Source organism: Oncorhynchus kisutch, linkage group LG6 (assembly GCF_002021735.2).
Source record: "Oncorhynchus kisutch isolate 150728-3 linkage group LG6, Okis_V2, whole genome shotgun sequence".
Taxonomy (NCBI): Eukaryota; Metazoa; Chordata; class Actinopteri; order Salmoniformes; family Salmonidae; genus Oncorhynchus; species Oncorhynchus kisutch.
The window spans coordinates 67,849,119-67,855,783 of record NC_034179.2 but is presented as its reverse complement, the minus strand read 5'-3'; positions in this window follow the sequence as shown (position 1 = coordinate 67,855,783).

The window sequence follows — 6,665 nt, the reverse complement described above, 5'->3', positions numbered from 1 at the left end:
TTGGGGGGCTTTTCAGTATAATGAAATAATATTTCCTATAGATATCAGATTTTTTAATTGTGTCAACATATATTTGATGTTAGTTATTTTTGGGAATGGCGATACAAGGATTAATGATGGAAGCCACATCATATCAATGTGCAGTGCAGTGCTCTCTCCAAACCCCCAGCCCTCAATGCATTCTAAACTGTCAAGATAGCACTGCAATTGGGATGACAAATTGGGTGAGAAATGAGAACATGTTGTATTTTGGGACTTGTAAAGGCGAGTGTGGTAGAAAGAGTAATCCCTGCAGCCTTTCAACATTCCTAAGATACTTACACCAAGTTATCTTTGCCCTGTTATCTTCGAGTTTGCAATCGAAAAATAAGTCTTAGTACTTGATTTACCTTTATGACAACATTGCAGCAAAGTATATGTTGTAACATAAAACTAATATCTGTGCAGTGTGTGACTATCACACACTTAGTTCTTCCTTATTTATTGCCTTATTTATTGCCATAACCCTAACAATGGTGTAAATGTTATCTGTCTATCTGGCTATCTGTAAATTAAAAAAAAAAAAAAAAAATGGTTTCATCTGGTTTGGTTAACACAAGGATTTTTTTGTGATTTATACTTTTACTTTTGATACTTAAGTAAATTTAATACTTTTAGACTTTTACTCAAGTAGTATTTTACTGGGTGACTTGAACTTTTACTTGAGTCATTTTCTTTGTATGTTACATCTGCTCCTGCCCTGCCCTCTACTGCTCATCTTGTGACTCCTTGACCTGCCGCCACTCCCCCAGTGCCCTCTCTCTCTGTGTGTGTGATTGTGTGAGCAGAGACAGGTGTGCTGGAGTCAGAGCAGATCCCCACCAGCTGCAACCTTTTCCATAAGCAAGACCTCTACATATACTCAGTCCTGCCACTTCCATACTGCCAGATTGTAATCTCTGCTCAGTCAGGTTACAGTTCTAGCCGTTTGTTACTATTTAGAGCCTGTTGTGCTGGTTTTCCTTGCCTGACACAGTTTCCCTCTCCGCTAGAGTTCTAAAAATACAAATATAGTTAACAATTTAGCAGCAGCATAAGTGGTGGGAGGGTGGTGGTGGTGAGTCCCTTTAGAAAGTATTCACACTTTTTACACATTTTGTTGTGTTACAAAGTGGGATTAAAATGCATTTAATTGTCTTTTTTTCTTGGCAACGATCTACACAAAATACTCATGTCAAAGTGGAAGACTAATTCTAAATTTGGTAGTGATTACAGATGTGAGTCTCTAAGAGCTTTGCACACCTGGATTATACAATATTTGCACATTCTTTTAAAAATTCTAGCTTTATAAAATTAGTGATCATTGCTAGACAACCATGTTCAAGTCTTGCTAGCGATTTTAAAGACAATTTATTATGTCAAAACTGTAACTAGGCCACTCAGGAACATTCAATGTCATCTTGGTGAGCAACTCCAGTGTACAGTTTATTTGACTTTGGGTTATTGTCCTGCAGAAAGGTGAATTTGTCTCCTAGTGTCTGTTGGAAAGCAGACTGAACCAGGTTTTCCTCTAGGATGTTGCCTGTGCTTAGCTTTATTCCATTCATTTTTATCATTAAAAAAAACTCCCTAGTCCTTGCCAAGCATACCCATAATATGAATTAGCCACCACTATGCTTGAAAATATGAAGAGTAGTACTCAGTGATGTGTTGGATTTGCCACAAACATAACACTTTGTATTAATTACTTTGTCACACGATTTGCAGTTTTACTTTAGTGCCTTATGGCAAACAGGATGGACATTTTTAGATATTTTTATTCTGTTGATCCATCCTCAGTTTTCTCCTATTACCGCCATTAAACTCTAAAACTTTGTAGTGACTGAGTATATTGATACACTAACCAAAGTGTAATAAATAACTTCACCATTCTCAAAGGGATGTTCAATGTCTGCTTTAATTTGAAGTTTTACACATCTACCAACAGGTGCCATTTTCTGCAAGGCATTGGAAAACCTACCTGGTGTTAATAGTTGAATCTGTGTTTGAAATGTGTGGGGTACAGAGATGAGGTTGTCATTCAAAAAACATGTTTCAACAGTATTATTGCACACAAAGTGAGTCGATGCAACTTATTATGTGACTGGTTAAGCATATTATTTACTCCTGAACGTATTTAGCTGGCCCTAACAAACGGGTTGAATACTGACTCAATACATTAAAGCTTTTAATTACTTATTTATTTGTTCAAATTTCAAAAACATCCTTCCAATTTGAGATTATGGGGTATTGTATGTAGGTAATTTACAAAAAGCTAAATGTAATCCATTTTCAATTCAGGCTCACCCACTCACATACACAAAATGTGTAAACAGTCAAGGTGTGTGAATACTTTCTGAAGGCACATGAGTGTATGTGAGTGGGTGAGTCTGTGTGTGTGTGCAAGAGTGTCAGTTTAGGTGTGTGTGGGTGGAGACCTGTATATAGTCCTTGGTGGGGGTGGGCATCTATTGTCTGTTTAAAATTCTCATTGCTTGGGGGTAGAAGCTGTCTCGGAGCCTGTTGGTCCGAGACCTGATACTTTGGTTCCGCCTACCGGACGGAAGGAGAGAGAACAGTCCATGGCAGGGATGACTGGAGTCGTTGGACATTTTTCAGGCCTTCATCAGACACTGCTTGGTGTGTATGTCCTGAATGAGTGGGAGCTCGATGTGCTGGGTCATCCGCACCACTCTCTAGGGCCTTGCGGACGAGGGCGGTGCAGTTGCCATACCAGGAAGTGATGCAGCCAGTCAAGATACTCTCAATGGTGTATCTGTTGAAGATCTGAGGGGCCTTGCCAAATCTCTTTAGCCTCCTGAGTGTGAAAAGGCGGTGTCGCGCCTTCTTCACGACTGTGCCGGTGTGAGAGGACCATGTTAAGTTATCAGTGATGGGGATACAGAGGAACTTATAGCGCTTGACTCTCTCCTTTCCATTCCACCCTGTCAGCGTGGACGGGGGTGCCCCCTTTTCACAATCAGCTCCTTGGTCTTGATTGACATTAAGATGGAGATTTTTTCCATGGCACCACACTGTCAGGTCTCTGACCTCCTCTCTGTAGGCTGTTTCATCACTGTCGGTGATCAGGTCCACTACCGCCGTGTCATCAGCAAACTTGATGATGGAGTTGGCCACCCAGTCATGGGTGAACACAGGGAGTACAGGAGGGGACTAAGAACACTAAGTACACAACTAAGTGTTGTTGGTCAGCGTGGCGCAGGTGTTGTTACCTACCCTCACCAGCTGGGGGCATCCCATCAGCAAGTCCAGGATCCAGTTGCAGAGGGAGGTGTTCAGTCCCAGGGTCCCAATCTTGGTAATGAGCTTGGAGGGGACTATAGTGTTTAACACTGAGCTGTAGTCAATGAGCAGCATTTTCACATAGGTATTTCCCCTCTTGTCTTGGTGGGTGAGCGCAGTGTGGATTGCAATTTAAACTGAACAAAAATATGAAACGTAAAGTGATGATCCCGTGTTTCATGTGCTGAAATAAAAGATCCCAGAAATGTTCCATATGCACAAATTTTTGCGCAAAAGGTTGTTTACATCCATGGTAGTGAGCATTTCTCCCTTGCCAAGATAATCCATCCACCTGACAGGTGTGGAATATCAAGAATCTGATTTAACAACAAGATCATTACACAGGTGCACCTTGTGCTGGGGACAATAAAAGGCCTCTAAAAATGTTTTTCACACAACACAATGCCACAGATGTCTTAAGTTTTGAGGGAGCGTGGAATTGGCATGCTGACCGCAGGAATGTCCACCAGAGCTGTTGTGAGAGAATTGAACGTTAATTTCTCTACCAAAACCCGCCTCCGTCATTTTAGAGAATTTGGCAGTACATCCAACCGGCCTCACAACCGCAGACCACGTGTATGGTGTCATGAGGGCGAGCGGTTTGCTGATGTCAATGTTGTGAACAGAGTGCCCCATGGTGGCAGTAGGGTTTTGGTAAGGGCAGGCAGGCATAAGCTAAGGACAACGAACACAATTGCATTTTATTGATGGCAATTTGAATGCACAGAGATACTGTGATACGATCCCGAGGCCCATTGTTGTGCCATTCAGCCGTTGCCATCACCTCGTAGGACTTTACCTTATTCCTTTAGTCTTTTTTCACTTACTTTACATAAGTGTAGTAAAGCACTCTTTACCGGTTCAAACAGCCCCAATCAGCCTTCTTAGTAAACTTTTGAAATTTTCTTTGACCAGGTACAATGTTATTTCACTGTAAATAGATTAACAGACTTTCAGCATGCTTATAGTGAAGGGTACTCAATATGTACGGCACTTACAAAAAATAACTGATGATTGGCTGAAAGAAATTGATAAGAAGATTGTGGGAGCTGTATTGTTAGACTTTTTATATTTTCGATCATAATCTGTTGCTAAAAAATGTATATGTTATGGATTTACATCCTCTGCCATATTAATAATGATTGAGAGCTACACATCTAATAGAATACAGAGGGGTTTATTTAATGGAAGCCTCTCTAACGTAAACCGGGTAGAGTGTGGTATTCCTCAAGGCAGCTGCCTTGGCCCGCTACTGTTTAGATATTTTTTTTTTTACTAATGACCTACCACTAGCCTGGAATAAAGCCTGTGTGTCTATGTATGCTGATGCCTCAACATTGTACACAACAACTACCCAGCAAGTGAAATCCCTGCAATCCTTAACTAGGAGCTGCAGTCAGTTTTGGAATAGGTGGCTAGTAATATGCTAGACCTATATATCAAAAACATTGTTTGGGACAAATCAATCGCTAAACCCTAAACCTCATCTAAATCTAGTCATGAATAATGTGGTGATTGAGAAAGTTGAGACTAAACTGCTTGGTGTAACCCTAGATTGTAAGCTGACATGGTTAAAACATATAGATTCAACGGTTGCTAAAATGGGGAGAGGTCTATCCGTGACAAAGCTCTGTTCTGCTTTCTTGACATTACAATCAGCAAAACAAGTCCTGCGGTTTGTGGTTTTATCAAACCTGGACTACTGCCCGGTATGTATGGTCAAGTGTGGCAAAAAAAGGACAGGCAAATTACAGTCACTCTAGAACAGAGTAGGTCTAGCCCTTAAATGTACTCAGAGGGATAATATCAACAGCATGCATATTAATCTCTTGGCTCAAAGTAGAGGAGATATTGACTGCATCACTACTGGTCTTTGTGAGAGGTATTGACGTGTTTAAGGTACCAAACTGTCATACATACCCCCTAAGACATTCCACCAAAGGTCTCTTTACAGTCCCCAAGTCCAGAACAGAGGCTAGGAAACACACAGTATTATATAGAGCCACGACTACATGGAGCTCTCTTCCACCTCAGGTAACTCAAGCTAGCAGTAAAATCTGATTTAATTGAAAAAAAACAGATAAAACTGCACAACGCAGACTGTGAAGAGACACTTACACACACACACAATAAAACACACCCAAACATTATTCTTAGTAATGTAATGTAGTGTTGTAATATTATATTTGAGCAATGTAAATTTGTATAATGCACATTGCTTTGTTTGATTAAATGTTTTTATCTCCGTTTGGACCCCAGGAAGAGTAGCTGGTGCCATGGCAACAGATAATGTGTATCCTAATAAAATAATAAAAACTAAGTGGGTAAAGTCTTCTGGTGGGGGAAAAAAAACATAACAATCACATTAAAAGACATGATGAAAAAAGTAACTGTTTGAATTGGGTTTTTTCAAGGAAACTTTATGATAACCACATATTTACATTTGATTGGAAGAAACCTGACTCTATTAATAGGTCTTCCTCATCTGACCTCCACTGAATCACAGATTGTTCTTTAGCAGTCACTCCACTGCTCTCACTGAGCCTACTGAGAGACTATTTAAATGCCAAATGCCATCTGTCCACCAGAGACAAAAGCTAACAGATTGGGAATGGGTATATTGCATGACGGGCTGTAATACCCTATTAATCAAAAGAGGAAACCCTCCTCAAGCCTAATTGAAAAAAATATGCTATTAAATCAAAATCTAGTTGACCATTTGAATATTTATAGAATCTACATTAGATGTGACTCCTAATTTCCTAAATGACAGATTTGATCAAATTAAATGACAAACGTATAAAGTTGTAGGCTACTCTATAGAGACAAATGACACATTCATCAGCTAAACACTACTGCAGGTCGTAGTATTCAGACCTCTTCACTTTTTCCACATTTTGTTGCGTTACAACCTTATTCTTATTCAGCAATCTACACAAAATACCCCATAATGACAAAGTGAAAACAGGTTTTTAGAAATGTTTGCAAATCTATATAAAAAAATAACTTATTTACATAAGTATACAGATCCTTTGCTATGAGACTTGAAATTGAGCTCAGGTGCATCCTGTTTCCATTGATCATCCTTGAGATGTTTCTACAACTTTATTGGAGTCCACCTGTGGTAAATTCAATTGATTGGACATGATTTGGAAAGGAACACACCTGTCTATATAAGGTCCCACAGTTGACAGTGCATGTCAGAGCAAAAATCAAGCCATGAGGTTGGTGAGATGGGAGATCCTTCCAGAAGGACAACCATCTATGTAGCACTCCACCAATCAGGCCTTTATGGTAGTGGCCAGATGGAAGCCACTCCTCAGTAAAAGGAACATGACAGCCAG